Source organism: Protopterus annectens, chromosome 2.part1 (assembly GCF_019279795.1).
Source record: "Protopterus annectens isolate FY-2018-M chromosome 2.part1, PAN1.0, whole genome shotgun sequence".
NCBI lineage: Eukaryota > Metazoa > Chordata > Ceratodontiformes > Protopteridae > Protopterus > Protopterus annectens.
The window spans coordinates 1,110,717,404-1,110,737,052 of record NC_056729.1 but is presented as its reverse complement, the minus strand read 5'-3'; the positions used below and the strand labels follow the sequence as shown (position 1 = coordinate 1,110,737,052).

Sequence of the window (19,649 nt, the reverse complement as noted above, 5' to 3'; positions counted from 1 at the left end):
TACATTGTTTCGCAGCAAACTAGATCTGGGGATAGGGAGCAGTGCACCTTGGGTTACCCTCTTAGCCCAGCCAATGAGAGACTTTGAGCTAGTAAAAATCGGCCAAATCGGAGCCGATATTCGGCTCCGAACCCATGGGTAAGAATGTGAGGCGAGATGGACTACATACATCGAACATTATGGTGAGTACATAACTTCTTATTTCTCTCTCTTCCTGTCCTGTGATTTCATGTTTTCAAGGGTCTCAAACAGATGCCATATGCTGCTCGGTTAAAAAAACTCCAGCTCTACTCAGTTGCATACCGCCTAACTAGGAGTCTATATGCCCTGACATACAAAGCTATGTCAAATCCAGAATTAATGGACATGCTCCACCTCAGTAAATCTAAATCCCTTAGAGCCACACACTCGAGGGACTTGAACCTCAGCACAGTAATAAATAGAACTTGCTGGAGGGACAGGTTCGAATAGAATTCCAGTTCATGTGAGGCAGAGCACCTCACTGAATCTCTTCAAGAAGAATCTCTGGTGGGGTGGGGGGGGATCGAGGTTTGTCCAGGGATTGCCTATTAGACAGAGGCACAGTAAACTAAACCTTAAAAAGGGCACAGTATACTCAAATCAAGGGGTGGCGTAAGCCATACAGAATCGGGCTAGGCTTATAATTGCCCCAGGGCAGATAGCCTAGTATGAACCTATGATGCCACTTCAAGACTATGAACCTATGATGCCACTTCAAGAACATTACACTAAAACAGGTCATGTAGTCCCCTGGCTGAACTATAAGGAAGCTATACTTTCATTACACAAGCTTTTTAGTTTCTATCTGACTTATGCCAGTCAGTAAGTGAAGTAAAATTATTTTATTATCTGGCTTCTCCAGTTATGGTACTTTTGACAGATGACCCATTTAGTTACTGCCTGACTTATTGCAGTAAGCCCACAAAATAAGATGCTTCAGAGGCTAGTTTTTCCAGATCTTCCCTTTGAGTATTTAGCATTATGCAATTCCAGTGTGACAGACTTTACCTCATTTTTGACAGGCTTCCACATTTGACATTTCCTAATTTCAAATTTCTTGTCATTTCCTTAGAGTGGTTACTGCTCGGTTTATTTATGCCTGCTAAGTATTATTTGCAGTAAGTCTCCCTGAAGTCAGTGGTATAAGGGTAGATTTTCTGCAAGGTACTACCTAGATGCATCAGTCTGAGACTCCAAGGCAGAGCTGTCTGATAACAGGTATGAAAGCTATAGGTACCAACCATAACACTAAATCTGTAAGTAGCATTTTCATAAGGACTAACCCACCACCCCATCCACCATCCTCCTTCCTTTTTATATATCAGTGTTTGCCTCTTCTTGGTTGAGTTGACAACTTTCTCTTCTGCAAAAGTGTGAAGACAAGTGGATGTGATCCATTCTGTCGTAGGGAGTGCAGTTAACTTAGAAAGTTTTGGTGAAGAACAGACATAACATGTGGCACATCAGTAGTGATGTACTCATTAGAGTGAGTCATGTACCCGTAGCTTCCTTGTGTTTATACTTTTTGGGTCAGGGTTGAGGGAAAATGGTGATTAAAAGGTTTGACATTTGCAGGACAGTTGTGCTTTTATAACAGCTTGATAAAACCTCTTTTTGAGTGGATGGCACAGGTTGTGATATATTGACAGATGCTGTAAATCGCTGAATAATAATGAACTGCAGCCATTTTTATATTATGTGCTGGACACTGCAAAATATTTGTTGCTAGTCACACACTCTTTAGGAGAAGGGTACAGAAAATAAAGTACTATGCAAAAAGCTTTGCTTGGATGGTGTTTTGTGTTGTCAGGGCAGGAAGGGAGTAGCCTCTCAGGCAGGAAGAAATAGAAAACAGGGGAGTCAATGAGAAGAGCAGAGTAGGGCTTGGTTTTAGGGCTTGGTTTATATGAGACTTAAGAGATTTTCATGGCATGAATATTGTACCCATTAACAGTGGGGGAAAAAACTTTATTATACTTATATTAGAGCTTCTAGCTTTTCAAAGTTTCAAGCACTGTTTACCATCATACCCACAAATGTACTGTCTTCAGGGTTGCTTAACCTTATGGCTACGAATATTGTCTACATTCAGCTGCAAAGTTAGTATTGCAGCAAACTCTAATGTTAACCCACAGTAAAGTTTAGCATACATCAAAGATGTCTTCAAAAGGACTGCATGCTCCCTGAGAGGCAGTAAGAAATTTCCTGTGCAAGAAGAGAAACAACAAGGAAAGGTTTAAGGATGATATAATGCAGATTGGGAAAGGGGGTACAGAAAGGGTACAGTATGAAAGAGTAGGCTAAGGTAAAGAGCACTGTCACTCAGTGGATAACCAGTTGGTACACCGACAGGACCCACTTAGTTATTCCTCTGTAAATTTATTCCGTATCTGCACTGTTTGCTTTATGATTTAAGTAAAGTTTATTTATTAATTTTTAAGCTGTTGTAGGTGATCTTTATAAACATATGCATTTGCTCTTTGTTTGTTTGGTATTTGGTGATCTCTGGACATATCCAGAGTAGGAGTGGTATCACTGCCATGCAAAGAATAATGTTTTCAGGAAATGAAGAATTCTGCCAGCCTTTATGGAATTGTATGAGTGTGAAAATATATTTTGTGAGAAGCAGTTACAGTATAGAAGTGGCAATGGAAAACACCATGGTTCACAGAAAGACTGGTGAGAAGGGGGCCTAGGGTGCTAGCCTAAAAATCAGCTTTTAAGGTGGCCTATATACAGTCCGATCTGGGTACGGATGTTGGAAGCTCATAACCCAGGACAGCAGTGCATATTCTCTTTGTGCTTTTGAAGCCATCTTGCATTGTGTGGCTTGATTATTGAGTTAGGCTTGTATGCATCTCTTTCTCTTATTCTAGCATGGTGGGTGCCAGTAGTATGACTTGAGAGGTCATCATTCTGATGTCAGATAGAACCTTTCTTCTAAATTGGTTTGTACGAGTTAATTTCAAATTCTAACTGTGCCATTAATTTTTCATATTGGTGGCATTGGTGCCATCATCTGTGATATTCTGATTGGCACTTGGTGAGGATATTGGAGTTGTCCTTATTCAGCCTAAAACTGCTTTGTTACCAAATGTGTGAGTTTACCCTTTCAGCTAAAAGTTAAAATATACAGAAGATTTGTTGTACCTAGCAATTATTTTTTAGTCAGTTTAGTTTAGGAACAGGCAGATAATTAACTCTGCTGACACATGTGTTAAAATTTCAGCGGTGCATCCAGCATGCTAATATGTCCAAAGGTACAGTGATGTTGGAGTCAGCCTAGCAGGAGCCGTTGATGTGTAGGGGCCAGACAAAGGGTGATCTGTCTCCTCCAAGGAGGACCTCAATGTCCAGTTGGAATTAGAGACTGGCACGTGAAATGGGTTGTATGGAACTTACAACAGGCAGAAGAAAAAGAGAAGCAGTGCCAGCACAAGTAAAAGAAAGGCAGTCATCCTTTGCCATAGATACATCAGTCTTGGGGAGTGGGAAAGCTAAACCCATGAAGCTCAGGTCAGTACAAAACATAGTATAAACAGGTGTATGATTTGGATTGCTTTATTTAGACATTTAATCAGCACCAAGGTGACTAAGGGCATTGGTTGAGGTTTTCAGTATCATTGCCCATGAGTAAGGTAATGCATGCAGTTTCTAGAATTGATCATTACAATTATTTAAACTATGCCAAAGTTAAAGAATGTTTGCTTGCATTTTTCAAGTTAACCATTGAAATGCACAGGGATACTTTCGGAGAACATAGAAGAAAAACAGTTGACTGTTTTACTAAATATATTGCAAAACTGAGCACTTTACAGATGGGTGATTGCATGTAAAGTCACCACATTTAAAATACTTGCAGATCTTTTGGTCAGAGAATAAGTTTAATTGGCAAATTGTGAGTGTAACACTGCTGAGGAGATGGGAAGGAACGGGGGCCTCTAGATAGCTAGCTAGCAGGTTGCCACTGTTAAGGAGGGGGCACCCAGCACTGCACATGGTTATAAGGGAAGCTTTGGGGGTACCCTACACCATCACAGCAGGTTACACAGGAAAAGGGGGAAACCATTGTTTCTAGTAGCCATCCAGGGTTTAGAGTTGTGTTTTACCTGTAACCAAATGTGGCACATTTTTATTTATTTATTTTATTTATTTTACATTTGTTAACCGGGGGTGTCTGAGCCGAAAAGACCCTTTTTCAGCAGAGGCCTGGGAGAAAAGCTCCACAAAGAAAAATTACAGATGCATTTAGTTATTTATACACAATCAGTATACACACAAATTACAAAAGACATGTTTTTACAGTGGTATGCAGCACATCAACAGTTACAGTGGAGAGAACAAACAAAAAAAATATTAATTTAAAAATAAAGGTAATTAATAGATTTGTGGTATACAGCTGAAATTTGGAACATAGGTAGAATACATACATAGTACACAGGTACAGTACATACATAAGCTGTCATTGTCCACTGAAAGATGGGGGGGAAACAAAGGTTTTGTGAAATATCAAGCAAGACTAGCCACTGATAGTGGTGATTTGCTAAGAGAGAACAGCTGGTCTTATCCATCACAAAAGTCTGTATCTTGTCCTGGTGGAGGGGAAGGAGCCCATTGCTAAAATGAGCATGGCCTTCAACATAATTATAGTCAAGCCTGCAGTGGCCATATAGGAGCATTGCTTGCCTGGACAGACCAGTGCATTTAGGGCCTTGGATGGCAAACTTTTTCAGGTGTCTTTGGCCAGAATTTGTCTACATTGGGAAAGGCGAGCAAGGGAGCCAGCAGGTGGCTATGTTTGAGGACATCCCTACCAGTATCCTAATGTGGAATGACTTCAACAATGGAATACCCTGTAAGCATGCCGTTAGAAGCAGTCAGGCATTGAGGCAATCATGGTGGTACTGGGTTTTTCTTAGAAAATAATGCATTGGGGGGGGAGTAGATGTTAGTAGTCAACCAGAACGTGACAGCACTAGCAGACTACCAGATTTCATGGCATGAGAGGGATGGTAAGGAGAAGATGAGGCAGACCCTTCTTTACAGGACTTTGAAGAAGGTAACCAAGGAGCCTTCTGATAGTTAAAGGCAGAGTGAATCCATATGTTTGGAAAAAGGATTGTTTAACATGGAATGTACCCCTGAGGGAGGACTGTAAGGAGTAGTAGTGCAGCAGGTTGTAGTACCCAGGAGCAGTCAACAATGTTTCTGACAACAAGCCATGATAATCCCTTTGCAGACCATATGGGCATAAATTTTCCTAAGATGGCTTGTGCAGAGTTTTTGGTCAGGGATTGCAAAGACTCTAATAGAATACTGCAGGACCTGTCAGCAGTGCCAAAAGTTGTCATGGTTGGAGACAAAGCCAACTGTGCTTTGATGCATTTGCCTGTTATTGACAAACTGTTTCAGAGAATAGATATGGATATTTGGCTATTGTGGGACCTCTGACTACCCCAGGTTCCACAGGTAAGAAATATATCCTAGTAGTAGTGAATTGTGCAACTAGATGCTCAGAGGCCAACTTTATCAGACCTGGTAGCAAGGTTGTGGAAGTGTTATGGTATAAAAAAATCTAAAGACTGCCCCTTCCCCACCATCTGGAAACAGATGGCCTAGTGAAGAGGTTTCACACTACATGAAAAAAAATGCAGATCATTTCAAGAGGGAGTAGGGCAATACTTGCCACATCTTCTCAGTGAATAAAGGGAGATGCTCCAGCAATCCACTATATTTTTTGCCTCTTGAGATGCTGTATATTCATAGCATAACGGGGCCTCTGGATTTAATTTGTGATGAGTGGGAGGGTGAATGTGATTCCCAGAAGCTGTCTAGTGTAGAATATGTTCTCAACATCTGGGCTAGGCATGAGGAGCTTGTTGCAGTGGCCCAGGAATACTTGGCATAGGCACAATAGCAGCAAAAGGACTGGTATGACAAGACACAGGCACAGAAAGCAGTGATTATAATAGTTCTCTTCTACCTCAGACACATACGTCTCAAAATAAGTCTGAATTCCAGTTGAAAAATTCCCACTGTTGCCCCCCCCCCCTTCTGTATCTTTCCGCATAAATCCCTGGTTCATATATCACTGTAGAGCATACCTCTCAACCTCTTAGCACAAGGAATCTGGGCAAAGGCAAAAAGAATTGGGGTGGGCAAAGATATTAAATATGAATCTTATAAAATCAGAAATTTCTTGGAATAAAAAAGTTGCCTTTTATTATGCATGTTCTGAGTTATATGAAGTCTGAAATTCAAATGTCTGGCATTAAGTGGCATCTATGCGCCGTGATTTGCCAAAAAAAAAAACCCCACAAGTTTTATGAGGAACAGATCAAAAACATCAGTCAAACATCTGGACATTTTGCGAAAATCTGTACAGTTGAGAAATATGCTGCAGAGATCATCCATGTTTTCCTCTCACCCACATACATGATTGATCTATGTCTCACTCAAAATATGCTACAGATTTGTAAAACTGCTCTAATTAAACTACTTCTAAAGCAAACCAACCCAAAAGATACCTCTCACCTTCTGTTCAATATGCATTTTCCCAATTCTGGGTAAACTTTTAGAAGAGAGTCTACACCCAACTCTGTCTATATCAAGAATTACCATCTGCTCTTCTCCAGTCAGCATGGATTCTGGCCTGGATGAAGTACTGTAACAGAACTTTGGTCCTTCACTGATGACATCCTGCAAAACACTGATCGAGGCCCCCTTGCAGGTGTCTATTTTTAGACCTAACAAAGGTATTTGATCTTGCTGACCACTGTCTCATCCAATTCAAACTAACTGAGACTGGTATCAGTCCAGATACCACTCCCTGGTTTAAAATCTTCCTCACTGACAGGTACTTCAGAGTTAAAATAAGATCCTGCCAATCAGAATCTGCACCTGTTACCTCAGATATACCACAAGGATCCATTGTTGTCTCTCTCCTCTTCTCCATATTTTTAACAAACTTTCTTGTGAACACCCCTCAATCCTCCAACTTATCCTCTTTGCTAACAACATGGTTGTTTTGTCATTCAGGTCACTCTCACAGCAATATTCGATCCCACTGCTAGTCTGACTTGCATCAGCTCCACCAATGGCTCATAAACCACTTCTCAACCCCATCGAGGACCAAAACTATGCTTTTTAGAATACCACTGAAAATTCACCAAGCACCTGACTGTTTAACTCTCTTAAATTTATACACCATTCCATAGAAACAACCTCCACTTTCCACTACCTAGTATTTTGGCTTCCATTTCCACATAGAGTGAACAGAAAAATAAATTCCTCTTCTTCTGGACTAAGAAGATCTCCCCATTTCTATCCCAGCCAGCCATAGCAGCCATTGGCAAAGGAGACATCTCTCCATATCAGTGTTGCAGTATTCTTTACATAAGAGCTCTCCTGCCTAGGATAGCCCAAAGTCTGGGTAGTATACCAAAGCTTTTGGGATTTATAGATGTTGTACATCATACCTGTGCTCCCCACGCAGGTCATAGGGCATAAATGTGAACATACCTTAGATCTACTTTGCTGCCAGTCCGAATACCATCATTGAATGTCTTTCTGAATGCTTCTCCTTCTGTGCTGGTTACTGAGTTGTGTTTCAGATAATTGCCCCATTGAGGTTTCTTCTCATCTCTTTCTATTTTTATTTTTGTGTGTTTACATGTCATCCAGAAAGGGAAAATGTCAGTGTGGGAGGCAGGTTCCCTATAAAGACCATCATGAGCAGTGTCCTGTTTAGGTGCTTCTCACAACCATACACACTTTTCTATCTGCCATGTGCTTGTCCCCAAGACTCTACATAGTTATCTCTCTTTCTTATCGATTTACCTAAAGAGCCAACTTCTGAAATTGTTGGCACAAGGTGCTGTGATAGAATCTTCCCATTCCAAAGGTCAGCCATTTTCCAAGAAAAAGGCCAAAGAACTCAGCTCTGATTTGGCTGCTGTTCTGCTTCCCTTGAAGGTCTCTCTTGAGGCTGTTGAAAGCCCAGGGGATTGTCCTGTTGTTTCACATTCCTCTACTGTGACCCTGTCAGATGCAGTCATGGATCCAGCTTCTCACACATCCTCAAAGGCTTTGCAAACTTTTCTTCTGGACATTGAGGTGGAACCTTGGCTGATTATATCTGAGGGACCAAGGGGGATACCAGTGATTCTAGTAAGGGAGATTCCTACTATGTTGGTTGAATGCCGACAACAGTCTGACCCCCCTAGGGTTTTTCAGGCAGATGTCCCTCAGAAGAAGAAAAAAATAACATATTTCCCCTGCTGTTAAAGCTCCCCAACATGAATGGCAAGATTTTACTCAGGAGTTGCTTAATCGCCTTGAAGCCACCTCAAGGAGTCTCTGTTCCTGCTCTTCCATGGTCATCTACTCCTTTTAAGAGGCCCAGAGAGTAGGAGTCCACTGAGGTGGGTTTGGATTCTGGGGAAGAGTCATTGGCATATTCTTCTCAAATCCCTTCTCCATTTGATTATGAGTCTGAGGAAGAAGATTCCATTAGTCCAGATTCTGCCATAGAGGAACTCTCATGGGGGACACTGTTTCCCCCATAATGGAGTTCCCAGGTTTCTGATATTCAAAAGAGGTGTTATGAAATCCTCAAGATGGGGTCGCCCAAACCCTCTCCTGTTCCTTCAGTCTTGGCTACCCACTTAGATACCTTTGCAGCAGCCCCTGATTCTCAGCCTCCAGCTCACAAGAAACCTGACAGGTTGTACAATGTGCCTGATTGTAAATTGTTGTACAAATATCCTTCTGCTGATCCTTCTGTAGTGTCTGTATCACCTGACAAACCCTCTAAAGTTTCGCCCTCTACTAGACTACTTCTTTCAAATAATTTTGTTCTCTATTGGTACTTTGCCTTACTGTAGTCACAGCCTTTTCACCAACTACTAGTGTTAAACTGTACTTCACATTGTATATGTATTGTATTCAATAATAATTTCTTCTGCTGAAAAAAATAAATGTATTTCACTGTGGAGCTTTTCTCACTGGGTCTCCACTGAAAATGGGCCACTCAGCTCAGTCAGACTAACCCAGTCAACAAATGTAAAATAATAAAAAAATAAACAAATAGTACTGCTGCCATGGCTCGTCACTCTAAGTATAGCTGTGATGCAGCTGGTGCTTCTTCTAGGGCTGTTGCATATGGTTCTGTTTTGAGGCATTACTCTTGGCTTTGTCTTCAGCCTATACCTGTTGACAGTAAAGCTAAATTATTGGATGTCCTTTGTGATGATAAGAATCTTTTGGCTCTGCTGCTGCTGAGCTCTTTAACTCCCTCCAGGATCAAGGCAAGGTCTTGCAGAAATAGAAACATATTTTTGTTTCTCTTATCCCTACATTTCAGAGAAGTTTTTCATCCAAATCTGCCTTTGTTTGCAGACAGTACTGCTCTCCACCTAAGGGTAAAAAAGGTTCTAGACATGTACCCCTAGCCAAGTGTACTCAGACTCCTACTTCTCAGAAGCATCCTCTTCTAGATAAACCAAGTTGTCTTGCTTTGCTTTCCCTTTCCGTAGGCCAGGTTCCTTTATTCCTTCCTAGTTGGTTACACATCACTCAAAACTCTTGGGTTTTGTCCTTCATCTACCAGCAATATGTCATGGTGTGGAAATTCCTTCCTCCTTTTTTGAGCATCCCTCAACCTCCTTCGGAACAACTTCTTTTCTTCCCAGAACTGCTTTAGGCCCTTCTGGCTCAGGGCACGATTCAAGCTGTGCCTCTTTCTCAAGAAGGGAAGAGTTTTTATTCCAGGATGTTCCTGGTTCCTGGGGAGTAAAGCCCCAGGAGACCCATTCTGGACCTTTCTCAGCTCAATACCTTTCCAAAGGCCCCTTCCTTAAGGATGTTGTCCCTTCAAACCTTGTTACCTTTTCTTCTCCAAGCCTTCCTGGTATTTCTGGACCTCAAGGATACCTACCTACACATCCCCATTCATCCCCTTTTCAGGAAGTGTTTGTTTCTCGGTTTCTTTTTTGCATTTTCAGTTCTCTGCTTTGCACTTGGGGGAGTAGACAGGCCATTCACCAAATGCCTCGCTCCTGTCATTGCCTTCTGTAGGATGAGAGGGGTCAAATCTTTCCTTTTCTGGATGACCTGCTCATTTAGCCTTCATCCTCCGAGGTTCTGCTTCATCATCTCCAGTTTATTGTTTATTACAAGGCCTGGTTTATCATAAACTTTCAGAAATCAGTCCTGGTTCCTTATCAGGATCATGTGCTTTTTTTCCCAAGATGCAGAATCCAGACCATTCCCATGCTGCCTTCCTTGCCTCCATACAAGGGCCTTTGTCTGATCTCCTTTATTGAACCTCTTCTTCCTCTGGTTTCAGTCACAGCCAGGGATTTTCTCAGGGTTCTAGATTCATGGCTTCCTTCATTCCTATGCTGCCTCTAGCATCACAGCCAGGGATTTTCTCAGGGTTCTAGATTCATGGCTTCCTTCATTCCTATGCTGCCTCTAGCAGTGGTTCCTCAAGTCACTGTGGCTTCAACACTGTTATACGTTGGATTTCCTTGTTCCCTTCCTTCCATGTCTCAAACTTGAACTTCAGTGTTGGATTTATGAGCTTTCTTCAATCTCCAGTCCCATCTTGGGTGCTCTTTTTGGATGCCTTGGACGGGGTTGTGGGGACCTTCCTTCTGGTCCCTCAAGGTTCAAGATCTCTAGCCTCCTCCTCAGAGGTCACATCCTATCAACATCAAGGAGATGAGAGCTGTTCTGCTAGCTCATCAAGCTTTTCATTTCCTTTTTCTTCCAGGTCCTTTTAAAGTTTTCACAGATAATACCACTGTGATGTGGTATATAAACAAGCAAGGAGAACATGGTCCTACCTTCTTTGCAGACTTGCTGTCCAAGTCTAAGATCGAGTGTCACTCCATTCTGTCTGCATTCCTTCTGAACAAAATATAGTGGCAGGCTCTCTGAGCAGGTCCAGCAGACAAGCTCATGAATGGATGCTTCACAGAGATGTGTTTCTGGACATTAGCCATTGGTGGGGTATTCCACAGGTAGATCTTTTTGCCTCTCCTCTTTTCAGACAACTTCCTGTTCCAGTGTCCCAAACCCCCTGGCTTGGAATGTGTGGACGCTCCATTTTTTCCTTGAAAGGGAATGTTTCTCTACACCTTCCCTTCCCCTCCTCTGAATTTGAGGATCTTGCACAAGATCAAGCAAGATTCCCACAAAATCTTGCTGGTAACCCCCTTTTGACCCAAACAGCATTGGATCCCCTTCTTCTTTACTTAGCCTGGGGCAGTCACCACAAGTTACCTTGCCAGGTGGACCTTCTCATTCTCGACAAGGGGTCTCTTATCCATCCTCACTTGTCCATTCTTCAGATGACACTGTGAGTGATAGTTGTTTAAAAATATATATCTTTAGCATCACTTATGACATAGGCAATCTTACATTTATACAAATGAATACAAACAATGTTGATATATTTTTAGTTGCAAACATTATACATCAGCTATAATCTATCCAGTCATTATCACACAGACATTACATAGCTCATTCAAATCCTGCCTTCTTTTACACCTCATTCCTCCTCCAAAATGTTATTCTGCATGTATTGTTTACACAATTTCCATTTTTTCTACATAATTTGCTCCTACCCTTTTCTAAAGATCCCATTTCCAGTTGTTTTACCTCTGTTACCATATTCACTACTACTAGTACAGTTGATTTCCATTTTCTTGTAATTGCCTTTTTGGCAGCCACCATAATTAGACTCAGCAAGGCTTTACTATGTCTAGGCAATTTCCGATTCTGTATCATAGTTCAAAAAAAAAAATTATTTGCTTAGTTATACCAATTTTCTCGCCCAGTATTTCTGATACAGTAGTCTGCAGGGAGTTATTAAAGTCTATCAACTCATTACACTCCCAAAAAATATGTTCCCAGTTATCTTCTCTTCCTCATCACACCTCCAACATTTGCTATTTACCGGAAGAAAAATTCTTTGGAGTCTATTTGGGGTATAAAAATACGTATATAAACACTTCCAAGCAAAGATGCTAAATAGTTTAGACTTTGTTGCATATTTAGGAGATATACATAATACCTCCATTGTTACTTTCTGAATTTGTTTATCCAGTCTCTCTTCCCAATCCTTTTTAAATTTGTCGTATTGATTTCTGCAGTCATCATGTAATGTTTTATACACTCTACTAATTATCCCTTTTTTACACCAGCTTTTGTTCTAGATTTTACAATAAACTCTGCCAGTGCTGGCATTTCACTTAGGATTCCCCTATTTCTTTTCTTTTGACTATACTTTGATATAAATCCTTGATAGTGAAGGCAATTTCTATCTTGCAGTCTCATTCTATTACCTTTCCCTTTCTAGTTATTTTCTCCCAATACCTTGGTTCCTTTGCCAGTTTTCTCCAGTAAATCCCAGCCCCCTCTTGCTTATTGTTAGTATCCATAATTGAGTCATCTCTATCGGCAGAATCTCTTTTCTCCATTCCTGCTTTGGCTTTGTTCTTAGAATACTTTGCTACTTTATGAATATAATATTCTGTATGGTTATTGTTATTCTGCTTAAGGATCTGCATCCAAAATCCCAGTCTCTCCTTGTTTCTTGAGCTTCCCCAATTTCATCATTCCTTTCCACTTTGAATTATAGCTTTCTGCTTGTGCTGTGTATAAGAGCCTTAATTGTGTAGCTCTGAAGTATCCCTTCAAATCCGGTAATCCCAAACCACCTTGTTCTATTGGAAGAATCAGCTTATCCCACTGGACTCTTGCTGTCTTCCCCTCCCAAATAAAATCCTTCAACTCTTTATTAATTACTATCCACAACTTTTCCTCATGGGTAATAGGGTTTTGATCCCTTTTAGGCACCTCTTTTCTGAGGATGTGCTTACGGTTCTGCAGGAGGCCAGGAAAACCACTAGCAGGAAATTATATCTGTCCAAATGGAAAAGATTTTCTGTTTGGTGACTCTCTCATAACCAGGATCCCTTTTTATTTCGAGTTCCTTTGGTTCTGTCATATTTGTGTGAATTGCTTCATGCCGGGTTAGCATATTCTTTAGTTAAAGCTCACCTCTCAGCTATTTCTGCTTGTCTACCTTTGATTCCTCTTCCTCTGGACTCTAGGTCTGAGATCAAACAATTCCTTAAAGGCATCGTTCATATCAGGCCTCCCAGGAAGCCAATTCCTCCTTCCTGGAACCTCAGTTTTTTTGTTAAAAAATTGATTCAGACTCCAGTTGAGGCTGCAGCTTCAAGTTCTTTGCAACATTGTACTTGGAAGACTGTTCTTCTTTTGGCCCTTATTTCGGCTCAGAGAGTATCTGAACTCCAGGGTCTTATGGCTGTTCCTCCTTTTTTCTTTTTTTCATAGGGACAGGGTGTCTCTTCATACTAATCCTTCATTTATGCACAAGGTGGTTAATAAGTTGTCTCTTAATCAGTCTGTTAATTCGCCCTCCTTTTTTTCTTCTCCATAGTCTGCTAATGAGAAGGTCCTTCACACCTTGGGTTTGCATAGACAGCTTAGATATTATTTGGATAAGACTAAGGGCATTTACAAGTCTGAGCAACTTATTTCCTTTTACCCAGGTCTTTGGCAGTTTCTAAACAAACCATTTCTTCCGGGATCTCTAAGGCCATTTCTTTTTGTTACTGTCTCTGTAAAGGCTTATTCTACCAGAGCTTTTGCTTCCTATGTTAACTTTTTAAAAGGACTGGACACCAATTCCATCCTTGAGACGGTTACTTCTGTCCATACCTTTACTAAACATTACAAGCTGGATGTTGTCTCTACAGCAAGAGCTAGCTTTTCAGAGCTATCCTGCATGGGTTGCTGGAGGGCTGTTCTCTGCATTCCTCCTTCCAAGTGAACTCTTGAGTTTTTGTACTCCCTTATGTAAAGAATACTGCAACAGTGATATGGAAGGACATAGTGCAGTTGTGTAAAATCTTACCATGACAATAGAAATCCTTCTCTTCACTGTTGCAGTATTTGCTCGCTCCCTCCCTCCTCCCCCTTCTTACTCTGCCAAATTCTTCTTGCTTTCATTGCCAGGGATTCTTTTCTTTTTATCCTTCTGGATGCACATTTTCCATCTGGTCCATAGGATATTCTGTTCCTCCTGGTACTTTTCAGTTCTGAGGTATGTACATCTGCACTTCATCTTTATGCCGTATGTCTTGCATGGGGAGCATAGGTATGACATATGATTTCTATAAATTCCAAAGACTTTGTTATAGTGGCACACATTGGGCTATCCTTAGCAGCAGATCCCTTATGTAAAAATACTGCAACAGTAAAGAAAAGAACATCTACTGTTATGTTAAGATTTTACACAACTGCACTTTCTTTCTCAGCTTGAATATGGATTTCCCATTTTTGCTTCTGCCTCTAAGAAAATCACCACATAGACACAGGACCCCAGCAGTCCATTAGACAAGACCTTACAGGCTGACTGAGAGAGGCAAAGTGTGAGACAGGAACTGCAGGACTTATTGGAACTTGGGGGGGGGGGTGGTAATACAGGAACCAAACTGTCCCTGGGACTCACCATTGGTGCCGGTGCCATGTAAAGATGGCAGCACCAGGTTTTGTGAGGACTACAGAAACCGAACTGTCACATAAGAGCCAGATGCCTATGCCACGATCAGGATAAAAGAATGCTTAGAGCACCTGGTAGGGACTCAGTATCTAACTGCTTCTGACTTGACCAAGGGTTATTTACAGGAATGCGTGGCACCTGTAGCTGGAGAGCTGTCAGCATTTGTGACCCTGTGTACACTACACAAGTCTGTAAAATGCCCTTTTGTGATGAAGAATGCTCCAGCAACTTTCCCTGAGGCTGGTGTATTAACATCCTTCCCACAGTAAAAGAAATTATGCCCTTTCTTATCTGAATGAAATTGCCATCAACACCCTGTCATGGGTGGAACATGTACAACATGTCAAGGAGATACTGGGCAGACTGCAAAGGGAAGGGCTGATTACCGAGGCAGCCAAGTGTCAGGAAGATCTAACAGGAATATCCTGTCTGGGTCATAAAGTGGCTGGTTGACAGAGTAGGCTAGAATCTGCCATGGTTGAAGCTGTTTTGGCATAGCCACCCCTGCTACCAAGAAACAGGTGAGGGCATTCTTAACGACAACAGGATACTGTAGAAAGTTTGTTTCTAACATAGAGGAGTTAGGTGCAGTATTCCTTAGCAATAACAAGAATAATTATGTATCCGTAGATAAGGATTTTCTGGACATACTATGTCCAGTATCACCGAATGTTTTTAACCTGTGTGCAATTGTTCATTTCTCTGAAAATTTAATCTGTAGCTGCACCATGTGTTTTATTGTTCGACTTTATGTATTAACTTTTAAGCTGTTATATATATATATATATATATATATATATATATATATATATATATGTGTGTGTTAGTCTGTTATCTGAGCAGAGAGTTATCATTTACCACTATAGGTTAACAAGTTGTGGTTCCCTTTTCTACTTAGCTAGATTACCTGGGCCAATTTATAGATGGCTACATCAAGGCAGCAGGTAGCTGGTGGTCTCTGGCCATATCCAGAGTGGTGGCAGTACTACTGCACCCGAAAGAAAGCAAGGTGTATGGAATTATTTGTGTGCATGTGTGTATGAGTGAAAGTAATAATTTATTTGACAAGCAGTTACAGTGATAAAGGGCACTGAGTTGTGAGAAAGGGCCATGGTGCATTAGGCCAAAGACTGAACTGAGTAGGTGGCCTGTGTACAATCTAATTTGTGTTTGAATGGTAGAAACCTATACCCAGGACAGCAGTGCATATTCTCTTTATGCTCTAGAGGCCAAGTTGTATTTTGTAAATTGACTATTGAGTTAGACTTATGTGCACTTTCTTTCTTTTACTTTAACCTGCAGGGTTCCATAGCTTTGACTTGGTCAGCCATTACTCTGTTGTTATCTAGGACCTTTCTTCACAATTGGTCAGCACTGGTGGGATTCAAACCCCATCAGTTCTTCACATACATTGCAATGCCTTCAATCTTTGACAGCCAGATTAAGGGATTATGGTTAATTTTATTTATTTATTGTTAACCAGGTAAGCTCACCAAATACCAGTGTTCTTTTTCTGGGTAAGCTGGGGATACTATCTGGTAGGCAAATAGAGGTGGAAGGAATCAAACCCTGTACCCTTGGCTACAAGAAGCAGTTTAACCATTCAGATATTTAATCCCATGCACTAACTGGCAGGTGTGAATGAAGAGAAAGAAGCTATGATGCACTTGAAAATGTGTGAATGTTACTGTTGAAAAATTTTTCCTTTGTGTTTTTAGTTGAGTATTCTGTGGCTGATGTGATGGAAGTAAGTATTTTGGCAGGGTATGAAAATGTGAAAGTTTTACCAATATTTGTGTAGAATTTGTTTGCAAAAGTGATACCAACAAGTGAAGGGATGACTCAGTGTTGTGTGACTGACCAAGTTTGCAGATGACTGCAAGCTGGGGACTGTCTTAAATCCCCCTAGTGATGTGAACATCCTCCAAGAGGGTCTTACCCAAACTAATGACTGGTGCCAGAAGCATGGCCTCAAATTGAATGCCAAGAAATGCATCATTATCCCTGTTGGGGAAAATGGCATCCCCGCTGATTATCACATTAATAACGTATTAGGCATGCAGTCAGTCGTGAGGGATTGGGCACCCAGGTTGATAGCAACCTGACTTTTGACCACCACGTTGTCTCCGTGGTACAGAAGGCTTTCTACATGGCCCACCTCATAAATAAGGGTAATTTATCTGAGAAAAAGGAGATCATATCATCCCTGTACTCCTCCCTTATCGGACCCATTATCGAGTACAATGCCCCCTTCGCTATGAAACGTGCCAAGCACATGCAGCAGCTGGAGAGACCACAGAGGTTCCTGACGAGGAAAATTCAGGGTCTCAAACACCTATCCTATGCAGATGGGCTAAAAGCTCTGTCCCTCTACTCACTCTCGTATAAGACTGCACAGAGGTGACCTGTATCTATCTGGCATACAAGGCCATCTCAGACCCAGCCTTGATGGAGTTGCTGCATATCCATAAGTCAAACTCCACTTGTGCATGCAAGGCCTTAACCTGGTCTGTGACATTAATAGAACTTGTTGGCAGGATAGATTTGTGTCCCAAGGACTCCAACATCTGTGGAATAGACTTCCTCTACATGTGAAGCAGAGTACCTCTCTAGCACTATTTAAGAGGAACCTGGACGACTGGATGGGAAACAGAAAAACACCCCTGGGATCCCACTTGTGTCCCTGCTGGATGGGGAAACAGGTACTGATTTTGAGGGAACATGGGCCAAATTCCTAGCTAGGCTTATAAGGGCCTCTGGGCCAGTAGCCTAGTATCATCCTATGAACCTGTGATCTGGGGAACCGTAGGTCCACGTCACTGAACATTGCAGATGCAAGCATTTTATCAGCATTTTATTCTGAAGTTTAGAAAAGATAATTTAAAGGGTAGTGGGAAAGGGGCAAATGGGATCCGTTAAGATGGATAATTGACTGGTTTTGGTATATGTGGATTGGATGGCATGTAGAAGACTGGAAAGCTGCATGACAATAAACAGATGTGTGGAAGGCTTTTGACTTTGTAAAATGGCTGTTGTGTATGAGGTATTAAGTGAAATGAAATCTGTTGAAGGATGAATAAAATGGCACTTAGGGCATTTTTATCAGACTCCGGTAATGAATAATGAGGTTCATTGAAAATGTATGTGAACTGTATGGTTAGGAAGAAAAATGAGGTGAGATTGTCCTTTGTTGCTATATTTAATTCTGTTAACTGTGAAGGTACTGGCCAAAAGGCTTTTGCCATTTTTACGAGATAGAGTACAAGGATGGAGAACTGAAGTTTTGCAAGTTGTTTGCAGATAACTGTTCTTGTATAAGATTAAGCAAAGACTGCTGTTGATGATAGAGGAATTCAGATGGATAAGGAATGGGGTGTAACATAAGTGGTACTTTCTAAAGGGGGAAGTAGGGGGATACTATTATCAGTCAAGGGTAATTGGGTAACCAGCTGTGCTATAGTGGAATGCATTGGACTCCAAGTATGTGCTAGTCTAGAACAGCAATTGACCTGTGTGAGCATATATAGTTGTCTGTTGCTAGCCACTAGTTGAGTTCTGTTTTCTTGAAGGAGAATGGTAGGGGTGAAGTAGTGCACAAGCACCCCCCCCCCCACCAATCCTTTACAAATCGAGTGATAAAAAAAGATGCAGACCATGTGCTTAATTGCCAGGAAACTACCACTGATTCAGTCTTTAAAGCTGTCAGAATGACATGTTAATTGTCAGACTATGCTACCAACCTAACATTTTGATAGTTGTGGAGAAAAATGACCTGTGTTCTATATCTTAGATTATCACTACTGCCTCCATGGCACATAGAGACCCCTGACTGTGACCCAAGTGGCCTGGATTCTGTCAAGGCAGAGGTGCTCAGACTGTCATAGTAAGCCTCTGTGATATCACTGTAACAGTTAATGTTCATTATATTGATCACTGCTGTAGTAGCCTTAACTATATGGGTTATATCCTGCCAGAGATATAATGGCTGGACAGTTTCCAAAGCTTCATGGCACCTTCTACACACTCAAACCATTAGGCAGCTTGAACAGAGCTGTCTAAAAATGTAAGTTTGAGCGCCAAGCCATTCAGAGCTTTCCTGCAGCTGAAGAGAGAGCACTTTTGCGGGCTTTTGGGAATTAACAGTCGGCTTGTGCTGTTCCTTTGCTGGGCAGATAAGTTCCATCTGGGGAAAAACCTTCTACAATTAAAAAATATATATATATATATATATATATATATATATATATATATATATATATATATATATATATATATATATATATAATTTTACCTCATTTTCTTATTTTCTTGCTTAGGAAAGTTGTTTTTAATGGGCATGCACTTTTTCCTGTCAATTTAAAGTAGGTAAGCACAATCTTGCCACAGAAAAATACATTTATTTCACTTTGCGGTCCTGTCAATGTGTGTTAGTGTTTACTGTGCTTTTGTGGGAAAAGTGCGACTTTTAATAACACATTTTTATTAGGTTATTCTTCTTCTTTCCTTGCAAAAGATGTACCATTTTCAGCTTGACCATGTAACAAATGCCAGTCCCATGGTTGTTCCTTCTTCCAAGCACATAAAGAAAAAGTTGAACAAATAGTTTGCCACCACAGTAGGCTAGCAATTTACCTCCACCTCAGGTGGATGACTGCGCTGTGGCTAAAACTTCTTCTTCAGATGACTCATCTTTTACCCCAGATCCCTCTGGTGTAGAACCTATAGCCACTATGGACTGGAGGTTATCCGTATCCTTTGTGGCTGTTGGGTTCCCCTCAGTGGGCAAGAGAGAGCTACACCTGTTGATCTTAGGAGAGGAAAGAAGAAAGGCCTCCCTGTTTAGACAGAATTTTGTGCCCATCCCTGAGGATGCTGCTGCCATTAACAACACTGTTGGCCCCATTTGTCTGTCAAAAAGAAACAGAAAACTAAGCATGCATCTTCTAGTCCTCAAATTTCTGTAGACATGATTAGTTTACCAAATCTAGGTTGGAGTTTAATTCAGGCTATTGATCCTTCTTATAAG

General features: G+C 41.2%; 1 protein-coding gene across 2 annotated transcripts in view; it reads left to right on the top strand.

The window, feature by feature from the left end:
- Window positions 1-19,649, top strand: part of SUPT3H (SPT3 homolog, SAGA and STAGA complex component) — a 3,063,171-nt gene that overhangs the window by 641,633 nt on the left and 2,401,889 nt on the right. The window lies entirely within an intron of this gene.